This window comes from Camelus bactrianus, chromosome 23 (assembly GCF_048773025.1).
Source record: "Camelus bactrianus isolate YW-2024 breed Bactrian camel chromosome 23, ASM4877302v1, whole genome shotgun sequence".
In the NCBI taxonomy this organism is placed as follows: domain Eukaryota; kingdom Metazoa; phylum Chordata; class Mammalia; order Artiodactyla; family Camelidae; genus Camelus; species Camelus bactrianus.
The window spans coordinates 12340194-12358378 of NC_133561.1; the positions used below are offsets into that span (position 1 = coordinate 12340194).

An 18185-nucleotide genomic window follows, 5' to 3' on the forward strand; every position below is an offset into this window, starting at 1 on the left:
AACATTAAAAGGGAGAGTGGATTATTGATTGCACTGTTTTGTAATCAGAAAATGCTTTGGAAAAAAAAATCTGCAAATTCTTGGTCGGCACAATATCCTGAAAATTAAGCAGAAAATTAACCACATTTTCACCTCTTGATTGTTAGTGGAACAAGTTAGCCCTTAATCAATTTACTTTTCAAATATAACTGTTTTTAATGAAACATGGGGTTACAGAGTTCTCATTCTCTAAATCAAACCAAGCTGAAAAAAAGTTTTTGGGTCAGCTAACACATGCTTCTTATCCGCATCGTGGCATTCTGCTGGGGAAAAGGAAGGGTTGTTCAGAGAAGAGATTTGGCTGTTAATATTACTGCTCAAATGTCCAAAAATTTACAATACAACCAGCTGAAGGACTACTTTGACTTTGTTCCTTTGCCCCTGCTACAGGTGTGAAAAGAGAGCTTTGGAAACACCTGTACCCTTTCGCCTGTAGTAGAAACATTAATGGTCCCAAGGTGAATGCGTGAGGAAGGATACTGCGTGTTCCTTTGTCTGACCCTCTACAGGCTTCTAGTGTTTCCTACAGACTCAAAGCACACCAGGTCAAACCAGGGTGTAACGGAGGGTGCAGATCCTCAACGCTTGCTCCCCACGCAGCAACCTATATTCAGAAGCTTCTTTAAAAACTCTTCACATGTGTTGATGTTGCCACCATGACTGTCTGATATCCTGGAAAAAAATCTACCCTGTGATTTATGAAGACTCAGCACCCGCAGATATATGGCAGGAGGGAGGGCCATGAAAGAAGGGATGGTATCAAATGCGGAGGTCTTATTTGCTTTACAGTAGAAAATAAATATTTCTTTCACTCACACTTGGACCTACGCTACTTCAAATGAAGTTCAGCTCAACAGATTTTTGTCTGCTGCCTCATCATTCAGACAGAGATTCATTTTGATAAGTGATAAGTGATAAGTGGTCCCAGACTGATGGTGAGGAGAGCCCAGAGACGTCGCCCTAGAATCTGAAACACACTTGCACTCTAAGGAGAAAATTTACAGATCTGAAAAATGACACTCAAGCTACCAAGTAGCTTTAGAAGGAACTGGACAATTGGTAAAGGCGGGAAATGGCTCTGCAAAGGCTGTTCACCCATTTGACTCTTTAAGTTAATGGAAGATGTCAGGCATGTATTCTGTATGTGTCACTGCATAAATGTAAGCTTACACCGCACAAACAAATCAGGGCCTCAAGCATCCTGGAGCCTGGGGTTGCTTCATGAGAACTGGCAGCTCTCAGCCAGAACTGCTTTTCTCTTTGAAGGTGATACTGCTCAGGGCTGAAGCCACTGCATAAACAAACTGACGGTTTGAAAAGAAACACCCCAGTTTTAATTCCATTTGGAGCTAAGTTTAGCTCATAATTCATCTTGCAACAGAATTAATTTTTTTAAAAAGATGTTTTTGACTTAACCATTAGTGTTTCTGTACATAACAGAGGAAGCCCGAACTGTGTCAAGTTCAAGTACTTTCTTCTGCAGCAAAGGGAGTGAAAGCTGTCACTTACCCCTCACAGGCAACAACGTCCAGGGAGGTTGAAGAGCTCCAGCGGGGACCACGAGGGAGGGGCTTCTCTGCTATTTTCTTCTTTATCACAATTACATGCAGGGGCCGTGGAGGTCTTGGAGATTTTCTCCAACTCCTGTCCAAGGAAATAGCCCGCAATCAGAAGAAGACATCCATTCATCCCTGCTGACACATTTTTAGATGACCCAACAATGAAAGTGTTCAAAAATGGAACAGATATTTCACATGCAAACTGCTTCTTAAACTTCAAAGCAGATGTAGACTGCCTAGTGCTCTTATGTCATAAAGATTCTGATCCAGTAGATCTGGGACAGGGCCCGAGATTCTACTTCTCCAACCAGCTCTTGGGCAATGCTGCTGGTCTTCAGACCATACTCTGAGGTTAACATCCAGAGCATCAGTTTTACGGTGGCTGCCTGGAAGGCCAAGTTGAAACAGAAGATTCAGACGCTAAATTCTGGTTTTGGGGAACAGGGCGACACCATCTATGAATGAACTTTTTCATGGTGGTGATGGTGGCAGCTAAATAATGCCAGCTTTTTGTCACTCTTAGGCAGTCGTCACCACTCTGTTTTGGGGGATGGCAAGTCCTAGTGTTTACAATATTCCCTTACTTCCAGGAGAACTTAGACTGCATACTGATGAGATAATAAGGTGGTATAATTATGCAGAATTTTTTGCCAATGGAGGAAGTTCCAACAGAAAGGTTAAGTGTGGCAAGGAAGGTCAAGGGGAAAATCAAGAATACACGTTAGTTTTTCTGTCTCCTAAAATGTTTCTATGATTACATTAGCCTGCAGCTCATTTTGGGTATCAAATGTATGTGAAATCCAGGCAGAAAATAAATATGAGCTACTCATGCTCTTAAAAATCCTGTGTATAAAAATTCATGCTTCTGTTACAAAAGATAAATTAGGGAGAAATTATTCATGTTTAAAAAGAAATCTTCATAGTAAATTCAGTAAATATGTTTTAGAATAAATTCATTCTATAAAATTATATGCACAGTTTTTATGGAACATCTTATACCTGTAGGTCCACAGGGGTACACCTGTAGTAATAATGCTGCTGAAAACTGGATAGATACGTTACTGGTTTGGAGAGAGCACTGGAATGGATTTGGAACCCCTAAACTACTACTATCTAATTACATGACCCTGGGCAAGATATTCTGAGTGTGTGTGTGTGTGTGTGTGTGTGTGTGTGTGTGTGTGTGTACCTGTGTGCACACACATCCATGCATGTGAAGAATAATAATATTTGCCCTGTATATAGCACTGGGTTATAGTGAGACTAAAATAAGATAGTGTGAAACTGAAAACAACTGTACAAATGTAAGTCATTACTTTTATAATAACAATCTTCTCAAGATGTTAACTCATATACCATAGCACCAAACACTTAACAGTTTGTCTTGTGTAAGTTGGTGGTGGGAGGGCTTAAGCTCATAAACATAGTTGTACTGTCAGGCTCTGGGATTACAGGCAACTAGTCATTAATTTCACAGTTTGTGTCTGTGTGGGTGTGTTTGTGTGTGTGTGTGAGTGTGTGTGTGTGTGTGTGTGTGTGAAGTGAGAGAGAATGAGAGAAAATGAGAGTGAGGGAGATAGAGAGAGACAGAGACAGAGAGAGCAGTGCTGCTGAAGGATAATATCCTTTTGACAAATGTGGCGTTAATGATAGTACCCAATACTTGTTAATCAATAAAAACTTATGCAGTAACAAGAGGAAATAAAGTCAGTTAGCCACCAAGCTGGGATTATCCTAAGAAGCAAGGTAAATAGTCAATTGGCATCAATAAGACCAGTCAAGTAAGATATACTATTAGAAAGCCAAACAATCAGGAGATAAAAAATTCAGTGTTTTAACAACTAAAAATTGCAAGTTGACAACCTAATTTGGTTAGTTTTTTTTTTAATTTAAAATACCAGTGTTACACCTCAGAAATTAATTTCCAGGATTCATCCAAGTGCACCTGAAATGAATGCTATTAAATTGATCTAAAGGTTTTTACAAAATGGTAAATTAATTAGTCCATAGATTACAAAAATAGTTGCAAACTATTTCCCATTGCCATGACTACAGTAAGGACCACAGACTAGTTTTCTCCACAATGCTCATGAACCCCTAAAAGTCTTCTCTCCTCAACCACTGACTCATGGAAGTTCAGAGTAACACTTGATTACCCATTTCCAAATTATCATTGCAACTGAAACCAACCCTCTGCAAAGTTCCAAAGCAGGAGAAGCGTACTGCTAGTTGCCTCGGTTTCTCCTTTCTAAATCCCTTCCTATATTTCCATCCATCCCAGGTGTTAAATCTCCTTATTCTTCTCCTGGTTATCAGAACAAAATGGAAACTCTACCCAGACGTGTCAAATATCTGGTGGAAGTCTGAGTAGTCACTTTTCCCAAGAGTATTTGTACTTTAGTAAGAATCAAAACCTGAACACCCTGCAAACAGGACTTACACAGGCAGGGGTAAGTTGTGCTGATGGCCAAAGGCTGATCTGAAAGCAGAGATAAGTCATCGAGGTTTAAGAAAGACTTGGTTTTCTGCCCCTACATTAATTCTCTACAGGGGCCTAAACTTTTCCCCATTTTTTTGTCACTGTACCTGGAATTCTATCAAGTACAGACATATATGTATTGACAAGTATACTCTTCTAAAAGGCCACTATTATGAGAGTTATGTCTCACTCAGTACATGTTGTCGTAACTGGATGCTTTCCTCCTTGTACTGATGACTCCAAAAACCTACGGTGAATTTAGGATCGGGAGCTGGGGGCCTAGAGATCTAGGGGAAGGGGAAGGAGGCTGGGTGTGAGGGGACACACAATATTGGCAGGTCTCATAAACTAACAGGCAAGACGGATACAGGTGTCGGGACCTAGGCAGGCCCTCCACTGTAAAGGTGTATCTATAAATCTAACATCAGAGCAGTGGTAGATGTCCGAAGTAGGGGAGACAGGTGAGATTCACAGGAATAACAAGTGGTGGGTGGAAACTAGGTTGAAATTCACTGCGTATTAGCACATGGTGATGGACACGGTTAACTTTGAAGATTATAGTAAGCCATTCTGGGCGTTTGGACATTATAAATTTAGACATCAGGCAACAGAGCATGGAAACCCAGACAGACAGTGTAGGCCATAAAAGTAGCAATACAGCTTCAAGAAAGAAATCCCGTTATCTTAGCAAATATTCTCTGTCACCTTTAATTTGCTTTAGCTTTGGTATGTTCTTGTTAGGATAGGAGCTATGTCCCAAGATCGGCCGGCTTAGGTTTAAAGGTGGAACAAGCACATTCAAGTAGGGAAAAACGGATGCTGCATCCTGTTGATATTGATCTCCTCAACTTTTTTCTGTTTAGTGGCAGACTGACTCTGAGTCAATGGCTGAGCTGCAAAGACAGGCAGAAGAGAACAGGATAAGCATGCGATGCACTAAACAGGAACATTCCCAAATAAATGGAAAGTGGGCCTCTCTTCACAAGCAACAGAAAACCCACCACCCAGTGGTAGAATAATTGTTAGTTGTAGATCTACAGTGCGGGGCATGGAAAGGGAGGAGGGGTATTTTTGTGCTGTAGACCCTCTTTGGGACCCCTCGATGTCTCAGCACTCAGATGGGCACTGACTTGAGCCACATGTAAAGTTGCCCTGCAGGTGAAGAGATTTAGGCACCAGGATGATGTCCCAGGAGATTAAACACAGAAAACACGGCAACTGAAATATTTTACAGGATCAGAAATGAATCATACTTGAACACCAGAAGCAAAAGTAATAGATTCTACAATGCAGTTACCTAGACTTGGGGTCTACTGGGACAGTAAAGTAATAAAAATGCTCAGTGACTTTATTAATAATCACATTACTACAAAACAATCAGGATTAGATAATGTTCACTTTCTGCTATCAAAGAGCAGCCACTTTTCTACGGGGAATTCAAAGACATACTAAAGCCTATTGGAGACGCCTTCTGCAAAACAGCTCACCAATTTACCAGGTGTGAACTGAAACATGAAGTGAGTTTCTAAGGAGAAAATAGCACATACATGCTCACTTCTTGTCCACTTAAAATAATTAACTGCTACTTGAAAACAGTTTCAATTCAAGGGATTTAGTATTTAAAATGGAGTAATCCCTTTGCTATTACACCCTGAAATGTCCTGGAGAAACAAACACATATATACACACACACACACTTTGTTTAATTAGAGCAACCTGGGCTGTTGCTTTTTATGAATATGTCTTTTAAATATAGTCTTTGCTTTTCTATAATATAAACAACTGAGAATAAAGTATTGAAAATTCTTTAAACGACAGCCTCTAAGAAGTAAGATAAAAATAATCAATTGCCCTAGACGTGTAGGAAAAGATTTATTACATTCAATACATAAGAGGAACGGTGGCAAGTGTAATTCACAGCCACACAGAAGCCATCCAGTGGCGTCTCAGGGCTGGGATTCGGTAGCAAAGCCCGTGGCACGCCTCGAGCTCTCTCTAGTTAAACTCGGTCATGGTTCCAGCTCAGTGAGTCACAGATGGGAAAATAAAGTAGAAGATTCCGACATGTGTAGGGCAGTCAACTGGGGAAGCATCTAAGTTTCTGGTGGAGGTAATACCAGCCAACCAACGTGGGGGGAAACACCACTCACTTTTTGCGCTGTACTTAGAGGACAAAGAACCAGCTTTGATTTAACCAGGTTTCAGTAAGAATCACTAGAGCATTCCTTAACCGCTTTACTCATTTAACGAAGAGAGTGAAAATTCTCTTTCAACAGCCTCGACGACTGGTAACTGTCAACGTCAATAATTGGAAGTATATCCAAAGTTAATGAGTTTACGTGAATTAGGTTATAACTTTGAGCCTGCCTGCTCTTCCATAGGCAAAACCCAAAGGCAAACAATGTTTGAACCATCCCACCCCTTCTCTGACATTCCACATGATCTTGGTCAAATCACTGAACATTTTTCGATTCAAACCTTCTTTCCCAGAGAAAATTAGGAAGCTCTCTCCGTGTAAATTGTAGTGGTTTGTGAAAAGCCATCTCAGTTGTTTTAGTTTTAAAATATGGTACTAATGAGTGAAAGGCCTCGCAGTTAATCTCTGGGTGGGCCATTTAACTTTGTTCTGTTACATGACCACACACTTTATCTTAACCAAGGACTTGGATCTAATAAAATATCAACTGGGTTCAAATTTACTTCAGAAATGATTCTGATGCTCTAATCGAATTCTGGTTCAGTGGCTTTCAAAAATACAGGGTTGGTTTCTGTTCAGAAGTTCTCACTGGATTTTAAAACAAAACAAAACAAGAATAATTTTGGCATTACTTCTTTGTAAATGATGCTCAGCTCCGCTCAGGGCTCATTTAATCAGAAGCTCACTCCCACTTTGAGGATATAAACTGGGTTTACAGTTGGAAATGGTTCAATTCTCACTTCTAACCTGAAGTCGATACCTCATAAATAGACACTTCCAGCCACAAGAGGAACAAGGTAGGAGAGAGTGAGAAGATTCAGTGCATTTCTTTAACCTACGCTGCAAAGATAAATCCAACTGCAAGTGGAACAATCACATCACGTTATATGAATCAGGACTCCCTGGGACCCGCTCACAAAGCTGCTGTATCTCTGTCTCCCCCCAGTATTTCTAAACTAGCTCAGTGGGAATACTCCTCTCACTTAGCATCAAACCTTGAGCAGCCTTATGATTTCCTGGTCACTTTTATAAAATAAGAAAAAGATGAGAACATAATCTGGATTCAGTCATTAGTTGTGCCTAGTGACAATCTCTGTAATAACCAAAGCTTCAAATTTGATTTAAATCTAAGTGTGCTGCGCTCCCCGGTGTCCACCCCAGCGGGTTCTGCCTTGGGTGGGTTCCTGGTACAGAAGAGGTCTGTCCTTCCTCTTCACCCCATGTTTGCCCCCTTCAACACAGACATGGGGAATGTGGGTTAGATCTCAGCAAGCGGTTCTGTGCTAGATAGCTGCCCACTCTCTGCACCTGGCGGATTTTTAAAGCCGACTTTTTCTCTCGTGGACATTTCTGTGAGCTTCAGAGAGCAGAGAGCAGGGACCTCATCTATTTTGGTGCATCCCTCCCAGTGTCTCATGCATAATGTGAATGGTAAAACCCACAGAATACTGTGATGGAAGTTAGGAGTAAACATATGTAACTGCATGCATCCATTATATAGGGGTAGAGAGACTGCATGAATCAAGGGGATAATCCCACACGGGTTTCGGAGGTAATCAGCCTTGAGCAGAATGTTAGTTGCTAGAGGATAAGAAAGGTCATTCCAGGCACTGAGAACAGCATTCAGTTGCCTGAGAGGGAAAGAGATATGGCAGGTATGGGAGGAGGATGTGAGGGACTTTCCCAATGGGGCTAAATCAATCTCTAGCCGGAAATCAGAACCTGGGAGGTAAGGGAATAATATTCATTACGGACAATCAGAAGATTTGAACCTGATTCAAGAGGGAATTGGAAACCCACATGGAGGTTTAAGAAAGAAAATTAGCTAATTAAAATATTGAGGGGGATGATTTTGAGAATGGAGGAGGAGGGGACCAGGAAAGAGGATCCTGCCTGTAAGCTCTCTAGAGAACCAGGTCTGGTAAAAATAGGTCTTGTGAAATCTGGATGGTCTCATATTTTCCAGCTCAAAGAGATAAACAATATTTCCCTCTGTATTTTTCATCATTTTAAATTTCTTCCTATTCTCCCATATTCTAGGAACAGGCCCTTCCCTAGTGATTGCTAAAGGATGAGGAATCTGACAATTTCGGTATATGGTCATGACATTTTTCAAATGGGGCCTGTGAGTGACATGAACAAAATGTGGCTTTACAGTGAAAGGTAGCATTTGAATAACGTAACATCTAAAGTCCCAAGAGGAAGTGCTCATCGATGGTCTATGGAAATAAAGAGAGCTTTTCTTCTCCCCTTGGACAGTGGAGCCATGAGGGGTGTCATGAGCATGCGCCTGAGGGTACTTCGCAGAGTGCTGTAAAGCACTGCACGGAGCCTCTGAGCTCCAGTCGTGGTTTACGTTATTCCATCGGTCCTGTGAGTTATGACTTCCATTGTCCCAACAGACAAACTGAAGTTCAGAGAGATTAGGTGACTTCCTCAAGTCAAACAAATAAAAAACTGGAAACGCAGGGCCTCAAATCCAGATCATCTGACTCGAAGTTCTGGGCTCTTTTCCTCAACACCAAACAATTGGCATAAACAACTATTCATGTGTTAGTCATTCTTCTTCTTCTGCCTGTTTCATTTTATTAAATCATAACCCCACGTCCTGGGGACAACGCGTGACTACACTGTTAGGGCAAATTTGTTAGTATGGACATGCCATGTTAAGTCATGAGGAGGCTAACTCAGTCACCCTTTCTTTGATTGATTTTTGGTAGAGAAATAGTGGACTCTGTTGTGGTTGGCCTTGTGACATGTTGTAAACATTAACGTGCACTATATTAACCAACTATAAAGAGCTGTCATCTTTTAAATGCTTGTTAAAGAATGAAAGCATTAAGCTACATTAATATTAATAGTTTAATTTTCAATAGCCACAATGATGACAGTCACTAAACAGCTCCTTGAAGGACTTGGAAACTAATGAAAGAAAGACATAATTAGACAAGGAAACATCTAATGGGTAGGATTTGGGATGGTCTTAGCAATTCAAAGTAAACCTAGAAAAGACAACATTCTATTAAGTGTCACTTATCTGACTTTTTTCCTTTTAGGCATCAGAAACTGGATAGGAATTATTTAAGGAGCATGCAAACAACAGATTAAATACTATCTGATCAATTCTTTACCTTGAGATCTTATAAATACTATAAATCAGTTACTGACAATGAGGAAAAAATGCACTTTATGGGGCACAGTTGCATACAATTGTAATCAGTTTAAAAAAAAGTCACTGACAGTACTCTTAGATATGCAAAGAAAATTTAATTTCTGTAATTTTCTCTAACCCTAATCTTCCTTAGAGGCCTCCATCTTGTCAATAGGGAAAAAGACACGTTATTCAATTTCATAAATATGCTCTGTCCAGTCATTTCATTTCAGTATTTCAGATGTCCTGAGCTCCTCTTGGAGGACAATGCTTGGTATCAGTGGGGAAGCTTCACAGCGCCCTGTTCCCTAGCTTGGAAAAGGATAGAGGGCATAGATTTTGGGTCCTTCCATTTTCTGAGTGATGTGGCTATTCTGGCTGGTTCTTTGGGCTAGTGATGGCGGAAGTAAAACTGAACCCTGACTGACATGTTGGCATCCACCTCAGCAGGCTGTGGTCCCAGACATTTGTCCCAGCTATTGGGTCCCCAATACATGGCAGCCTCTTTTTTCCATTCCTAGACCCCTGCTTGTCCATTGTGCCTCTCAGCACTCTGCTCTATTTCATAGAAGCAAATGGGGACATCTAAATTTTTTACATGCCACACATTGCATGAGAAGCCAGGATACTGTTGGGGGCTCATCTATCCAGATACCATCACCTACCAATTGTGCAATTTTTCCCATGGTAATGAGGTGGCTCCACTGTTTGAAACCCTCACATATTTTCCTCCCCTCTTACTTCTGTTCTTGGTCTCCTCCTTATTAATTTGAATATATCCACCATGGCCCCACTTTGGATTTCCATCTTAAGAAAGAGAAAGCAAAAATATGAGAATGCTTCCACATGCTACATTTAACCCCCTTCTTCCCACAAGTCACGTGGGTAGAAGAGCTGGGCTTTTCATTTTTTTTTCCACTGGCACAGATTTCTCTTATGTAAAATTTTGTGATTAAATCAGCCAAACTTTTGACATGAAGGAATCTAAAGATATTTAAGAATCCTCTGCTCTCCTCCCAAGACATCTGGCATTCCCGAAGTCAGCATTGACACCCGAAGGCTACTGATAATGCTGTTTTTGTTATAGGCAATGAGACAGAGCTCAGCTTTAGTGGCAAAGGTTGTAAGGGAACATGATTTAGTAGGGAAATGAAATACATTGGCTTAAATCTCCCTAAATCTCATTAAACCTCAAACTATAAACACATTAATGTGAGGTTTTGACAGAAAATTCCAGATTCTTCTCACCAAGTTTCTTGTGAAAATTATTCAGTCACATAATTCAGATGATTGGCATCTTCTGATCTGATCTGTTCTTCTCTTTTCCTAATTCTGATGATGGTTTTCTGTGTTTCATGTGGTTTTTGTTCATTGCTAGTCTGCACCAATCCCTTCCTTCTCTTGTTTCCCTTTTTCATCTTTCAGTTTTTTGGTTTCTTCACTAATTTTCATTAACATGTTATCTTATTTCCATTTATAAAGTTATGCATGCTACTTATGGGAAAGATACAAAATAAACAAATACAAATCTCCATATTCTAATCACTAATGTGCACTCTCCTTCTAAGCTGTGTTCTCTTCATCCAGCAAGTAAAATCAAAAGCGTTTCAGATCTTTTTAGAGAGAGGCGTAGGCCAAGTGAGAGTGGCTTCCACACACTGGGAAGCAACACAGAGTTTTGACATTTCCTAGAAAATGGCATTAACACATCAGCAGTGCACTAAATGTTCCTGCTAATCCATTTCATGCTCTCTGGTACACATGCGAAAACTTGCAAGATGGATTATAACACTTAGAACTGGAAACAATCTTATTACAATATTATAATCTAAGAAACACACATTTGTGTATGTTTTAGCAAAAAATTATTCTTGCCAGCATGCACTGATTTATCTCTCTTCACAGGCCTGTTGTACTTATGTGTATTGTGTTATATTTCTTCAAATCCCTAGGCAAACAACCCTTACACAGGTACTAAAAATTGAAGAGGCACAAAATAAACACGGAGATCATGGAGTTGACAGCTGCAGGAGGCTGCTCCTTTTTCCTCGGAAAAGAAGCCCAGAGGAGCTGACATTCAGACCTCTGGGGCGGGGGAGGTGCTGCCCAGCTGGTACTGATGTCTCTAAAGAGGCATGATGTGGCCAATTCTGTGAGTGGCGAAAAGGCTGCAAACTACCATCAGTGGCTGCAGCTTGAATGAACTGCTGCTTCCAGGATGAAGAAATGTTGCTAGAGTAACGCTGACCAGGAATAGGAAGCAAAATCAGAGACAGGAAGTAATGTGTCCTCTCTGCCTCCTCCAGCCTGGAGGCTTTGCCTAGTGCCCACTAACAGCAGAGGCTACCAGGGAGCAGCTGGCAAAGCAGAAATGTGGCTTCCAGAGTCCCAAATCTTGCATCGTAGAGTGAGCACAGGAGAGTGGGTTGAAACTGAGAGACAATAAATAGCATAATAATTGGCTCATTCGGCTAGACTATGAATTTCTACAGAGCAAGGACAATTTTACACATAGGATGAACGTATAACCTCCACTATAGTATGTGTTGTGATATTAATGGAGACAGCAGGTGTTTAATTTTTAAAAGATTAACTAATAACTGTCAAATACTCATTTTATTTTACACTGTGCTTATACATTTATTTTGTTCAAAGAGTTGCTAAAGAATTATCAGTGTGGATTTAGCCATCTGTTAATATTGAGATGTATTTATTCATTTATCTAAAAAATTAGCAATATTATATACTAAGCTGTGGTCTGAGGGATTATAAATTAAGGGATAACCTAAGAAAAGTGCAGTTGTCAAAGACACCTGTTGCACACAAAGCCGTATAATACACTGAAAGTCTAATATAAACAGTGTTAGGGTTTGTCTTGTGTTTTGTTTTTTGCTGCAATGTCCAATCATATCGTCCCTCCTGTACACCCTCCACTCCCTGGTAAGAGGTAGATAAGTAGACTTTTCTGAGATAGTCAATGAAATGTCATGTAAAAGGTGTGCCAAGGAAATTGTTCCCCAAAGTCCAACATTTAGCTCAACAGTAACAAGTGATATAACTTGGAAAAGTTATCTAACTTTCTCGAGTCTCAAATAAGGAGCCCTAATGATCTCTTCCATGCATTTTCCTCCTGAGGCCACATTCTTATCAGTTCAATAGTAGAAAGGGGATAATACGCAATCACATTATCAAAGAGTTCACACACCTTTATTCTTCTCATAGCCATGCATATGCAATGTATAAAAATGAGAAATACAATAATCATGTTTTGATAAATTAAGTAGCTTTACTGACACCTGCATTCTTCTGCACTTTCTCCTCCCTTCGCTGTTCACAGTCGGTATGCAAACTTTGAGTCGACAAAAATAGTGCAGGAGGCTGTCCGCATCTAGCCCTTTTTTGACTATCAAGCTCATCCCCATCTCGGCATTTCCGAACACGTGTTGCTGTTCTGCCGGAAACCCTCTTTCTCCATAGTTTGTTTCCACACTTGAGTTAAGTCTCTGTTCAAATGTCACCTCCTCAGAAAGACCTATCAATTCCATTCTACCCAAATCCTACCACTGCCTCTCTCTGCTTCCTCCTCTTGCTTTAGTCTTCTTCATTACACTTAACAATATCTGAAGCTATATTTATTTATCTGTGTTTCCTTGTTTGTCACGTCTCTCCACTAGAAAGTGTGCTTACACAACAATAGAAATTTTATCTGTTCATTGTGATTCTGAGTGACCAGAGGAGTGACTGACACAAAGTAGGTGCTCAATAAAATATACACTATGCTTTTTTCCTATTCTATTTCTTTTACATCTCAACTCTGGATTACTTAAACAAATTTTGATTGAATTATTATGTATACTTGGAACTATTCTAGGAAGTCACAATAAACAATGATTATGATATAGATTTTGCCACCTAAGAATTTGTGATCTGGACACTAGATATATCAATTTGTCATGAGAATAGCTTCCATTTCATACTCCAGAAGGAGTCACAATGAGATCTGAAAGGGTATAGTGGTGTACTAGAACTCTGCTAGTTACAAGAGACAGCAACCACTCAAACTTGCTTAAGCAAAAAGGAGAGTTTATTCAATCATATAACTTCCAACTGGGTATGAATGCCCAGGTGATGTCATCAGTAATATTTCTTCCAGTCCTGTCTGTGCTTTTCTATGAGGATTCTTTGGCAGGTTGTCCCCCGGAGGTAACAAAGAGACCACCAGGAGCTCTAGGCTATATTCTGTTGGCAACAAGAGGGGGGTTTTTCCTCCCAACAATTCCAGGAAGACTCACAATTGGCAAGACTTAATCATAAGTTGTGTGCCCATCCCTGCACCCATTATACAGGCCAGTCTGGTCAAGTCTAGGTTTTGAGTTTCACATTTGGCTTCAGGGGATGGGTTCACAGTCTGAGAATGGGTAAGCATCAATTCCATGGGAAATAATGGGTTTTTTCTTACTAAACAAGGATGCTGTGGGGGGCAAAGAGCATAGATGTCTACTACAAACTCTGTATTTATACCACAAGCTCAGTATATTATGTGCTCACATTTCCTTTGATTTATTAATAGCATCTCAGAGAAGCTATTAAAGAAAGAATAATGTCACCTAAGTGGCAGAAGAAGAATGTAAGATTATTTCATCTAGTATGATTCATAAAGAGTAGAAAATTCAATACAAGCAGTTTGCCAGTAGGAAGAGATGATGGTTATCCAATTAATAAAAAACAACTCTGCACGAAACAAAATAATGAATTTAGTGGAGAAGAATGAGATTGCTAAGGTCGGCATAATGAAGTAATCAATTGTTGCTTTAAAGATAAGTTGGGAGGCAACACGGGTTCCGATGGCATGGTCAAGTTCACCATGTGGGTGTGATGCTCGGTCCTGTCCTGTCTCTATTGCTGTCCTTTCCACCTCCGCCTCCCTAAAATACACTCTTTACCTGGTTAAGACAACACTAATGCAAGACACATTACGCACTAATAATACTAAAAGCGAAAACGAACTTCTAATAGCTAAAATGTATTAGTATGTATATTGGAAATCCTCTACTGTATTAAATCGCTTAATTCTCACGACAATGGCAGAAACAGACATTATTATTACTATTATTATCTATGAGGACACTGAACCCAGAGAGGCTAGGTAACTCGTCCAAGGCTACACAAGTGCCAGAACCAGAATTTAAACCCACGCTACCATTGCCAAGGAACCGCTTAAGCCTGTGCCTTGACGAGGATACCCCTGATTTTTCCAGCCCACATTTATTGCTTCATTCTCTGCCTCATGTTATGCTTGTTGCTGCGTAAAACAATTAGCGTTTTACCGTGTTTTCCTGAACCTGCGAAGTTCTCCTCTGTTACACCCAACTTTCTTTTCTCACAGTTTAATCCTTGCCCGTCTTGTCCATCCAACTCCAGCACTAAGGTAAATGAAAAAGTAGTAACTTGAGTTTTGAATTTATTCCCCCTTTCCAAGCAACTAACATATTGCTAGATATAAAACAGCTACTCAGTATACACACAGTAATGAACTTCACTTACTGCACAGTTTTTTTATTCTCAATCATAAAGATACAACTATGGTAGTTTTCAGAAATGTAATAAAATCTTATTTTCCTTGTGTTAGCGTATCATCTTATTGGTGATCCCCCATGGTTTCTGAAGCTACAGAAGAATGAAGGACTGAGGTCATTCACAGCAGTGAGCATGGCTTATGAGACACAAGTATGAAAGGATATGTATAGTGATGGTGTGTTTTAAAGGTGATGTGAGGAGAATGTCATTTTTAAGTGAAGTAAGCCAGAAGGAGAAAGAAAAATGTCATATGAGATCACTCGTATGTGGGATCTAAAAAACAAAAAAACAAAAAAACACCCATAAATACAAAACAGAAACAGACTCATAGACATAGAATACAAACTTGTGGTTGCCAAGGGGGCGGGGGGTGGGAAGGGACAGACTGAGATTTTAAAATGTAGAATAGATAAACAAGATTATACTGTATAGCACAGGGAAATATATACAAGATCTTGTGGTAGCTCACAGCGAAAAAAAATGCGATAGTGAATATATGTATGTTTATGTATAACTGAAAAATTGTGCTCTACACTGGAATTTGACACAACTTTGTAAAATGACTATTACTCAATAAAAAAATGTTTAAAAAAATAAAGGTGATGTGAGCACTAGAGTTGAATAGAAAAGACAGGCAAGCTGCTGGGCTCTAAATTATGATGGATTTGTTTTTAATTGCAGTACCATCAGTTACAATGTGTCAATTTCTGGTGTACAGCACGATGTCCCAGTCATGCATATCCATATGTATATTTGTTTTCATATTCTTTTTCATTAAAGGTTATTACAAGATATTGAATATAGTTCCCTGTGCCATACAGAAGAAATTTGGTGTTTTTTTTGTTTTTTAGATTTATTTTTATATATAGTGGCTAACATTTGCAAACCTCAAATGGATTTTTTTTTTACTGTTTATAGAATTTTTAGAAAATCAAGAAAATCTAGAGGAGAAGGAAACAACCATACATATTTTAAGGTAGTAATGATTTTCAATGAACGTTTATGATGTCTCAAAGCTGACACATTTTTTGAGAGTCTTGAAAGTGTAGCCTGGAACATACACAGTTCAGTCTGTGGAGCTGACGCTGTCTGAGGGGTTGAACCCTGATTCTGAGGAGAGGTTTACAAACTAAAGCCACACCAAATCAAACACAAAAACAAGACAAACCTGCCATTGCCTCCAAGTAAATATATTGTGATGATAAGATTCTCTGCTTAAACACTTGATAAAAATCATACCTTCTGTCTCTTGCAACGTTTTGTAAAGAAAGAGAAGTATCTTAATAGTTTGCTTGACAGGTTTGAAGCTGCAGTCAGCGATTTGCTTCTTAATTTGGTGAGTTTTACATGCCAGGATCTGTCACCCCAAAGTAAGAAAGAAATGTGGTTGAACACCAATTACAGGTATATGTCAACATACCAGGGCCTTAGAAGAAATAACTCACATATAATTGACTATGTTTTGCCCTCTAAGAAGTCTGAAGAATAAAAGAAAAAAAAAAAAAAAAAAAACTCAGCTCAATCTAATTGCTCCAATTCCAAAACAATTCAAACTTTAATGCATACATAAACTTTTCTTTGTAGAATAAATTGTTAAGGCTTTTCATTGTTTTCTCAGGGGTTCTAGAACCACTATCCTGACTATCTGAGAACAAAAGTGCACACATAGAAAATTTGCCATTACTCATCTTGTAAGAATTAAAGTGAAAAATTTAAATCTGCCAAATCAGAGTATTAAACATAATTTCCACGCTTATTAGAGAGACTTTGTTTAGAAGGGTTTTTATCATTAAAAAAACATTGATTATAAGTATCCAAAATATTTCTTTTGAAAAACATCTAATCGTTTCATAATTTACTCCAAATATGATTTTATAAAATACATTATATTTTTTAAGCATTTTAGAAAATTGGATGAAAATATCAAATTAGTTTCTTTTTTTTTAATGAACTCTGTTAAGACTTAGACGGCCAATTCTTAAAATGAAGAATCCAAGACTTTTCTCTGCTGTGTCTTGTTAATTAGAATCTCTGATTTTGGGTCCTGACTGCCCAGTGCCTCCAGACAAGTACCCTTTTCAGTGTAATCTCCATCTTGCTGTCAGAATTGTGTTTATAAAATCAAATCCTCACACTTTTACATCAAAGTATCAGTGGCTTCTCCTTGTCTATAAAATGAAATTCAACATTTAAAAGACTTTCTAACATGCTTCAGTTTCAGATGTCAGCTCCATTTCCTGACACTGTAAGATGTGCACATAATAGGTCAGTCAACCCAACAATTTTCTGGTCTCTGGAGTTACTATGTTCTTTGACAGCAAAGTTCCTTTGCATATGACATCTTCTCTGGCTGGTATGCAATTAACATTTATGATAATAATGATAATAGTGACAAATATTCACTGAGAATTTTCTATCCAGTACTAACTGCTGAGCACTTCAAACAGATTCTCTCTTTTGATTTTTTATTCACTATGAATATCCCCACTTCACAGATACAAAAAGAGGCTTGTAGAGAATAAGTTGAATGAAAGGTTGGAAGGTTTTTTTCCCACTTAAATGAACAAATGACCCATCATTTCGGAGAGCATGCTTAAACTCAGAAGTAAGGAATATGATTTTAATGCATTACGAAGGCATATGTTTCTTGGTCTTGAGGAAGTTACTTGCCTTCTATGGGCCGTGGCCTCTGTCATTTTCCCATCGGTGAAATGGAACAGTCCTGCGGGAGATCCTTTGACTTGGACTTCCTGCTACCCACTTGCTACAGGAACCTGGCAGCTAACAGGGCCATGAGTCTACAGCAGATCTCAGATATCGAGTGTCATGTAAGCGCATGCAAAATAATCACTCTATAAATCCAACAACTCCACGTCTAAGTAAGTGAAGCCAAGAGTGTTACATTCAGAAACATTCCACCATGTGGACGGACCAGGCAAAACCATCCCTCCTACAGCTCTTGGCTCCTGTGACGCAGACAGAGTTTCTTTCCTGACCCCTGTGAACGCTGTCCAGCCATAAGTGGCAGACGTGGCAGAAAAGTAAAGAAACAAGCTTTATTACATGGGACTGGGGAACACTTTCCTGTGACCTCTTAAGGATTTCTGTGGGAATCCATTAGAATTTTGTTTGCTATCGTAAACTTTATGGCCATTGGACACCCTCGAGTGACCATATGGAGTG

The 18185-nt window shown here is 39.4% G+C and overlaps 1 long non-coding RNA gene across 2 annotated transcripts in view; it reads right to left on the reverse strand.

Moving 5' to 3' along the window:
* The window catches only part of LOC123613998 (uncharacterized), a 302347-nt gene that overhangs the window by 107709 nt on the left and 176453 nt on the right, over positions 1-18185 (reverse strand). For both annotated transcript variants that reach the window (XR_012501798.1, XR_012501797.1), the window contains exon 4: positions 1549-1683. This is a non-coding gene — a long non-coding RNA (uncharacterized LOC123613998). The remainder of the gene's footprint in view (positions 1-1548; positions 1684-18185) is intronic.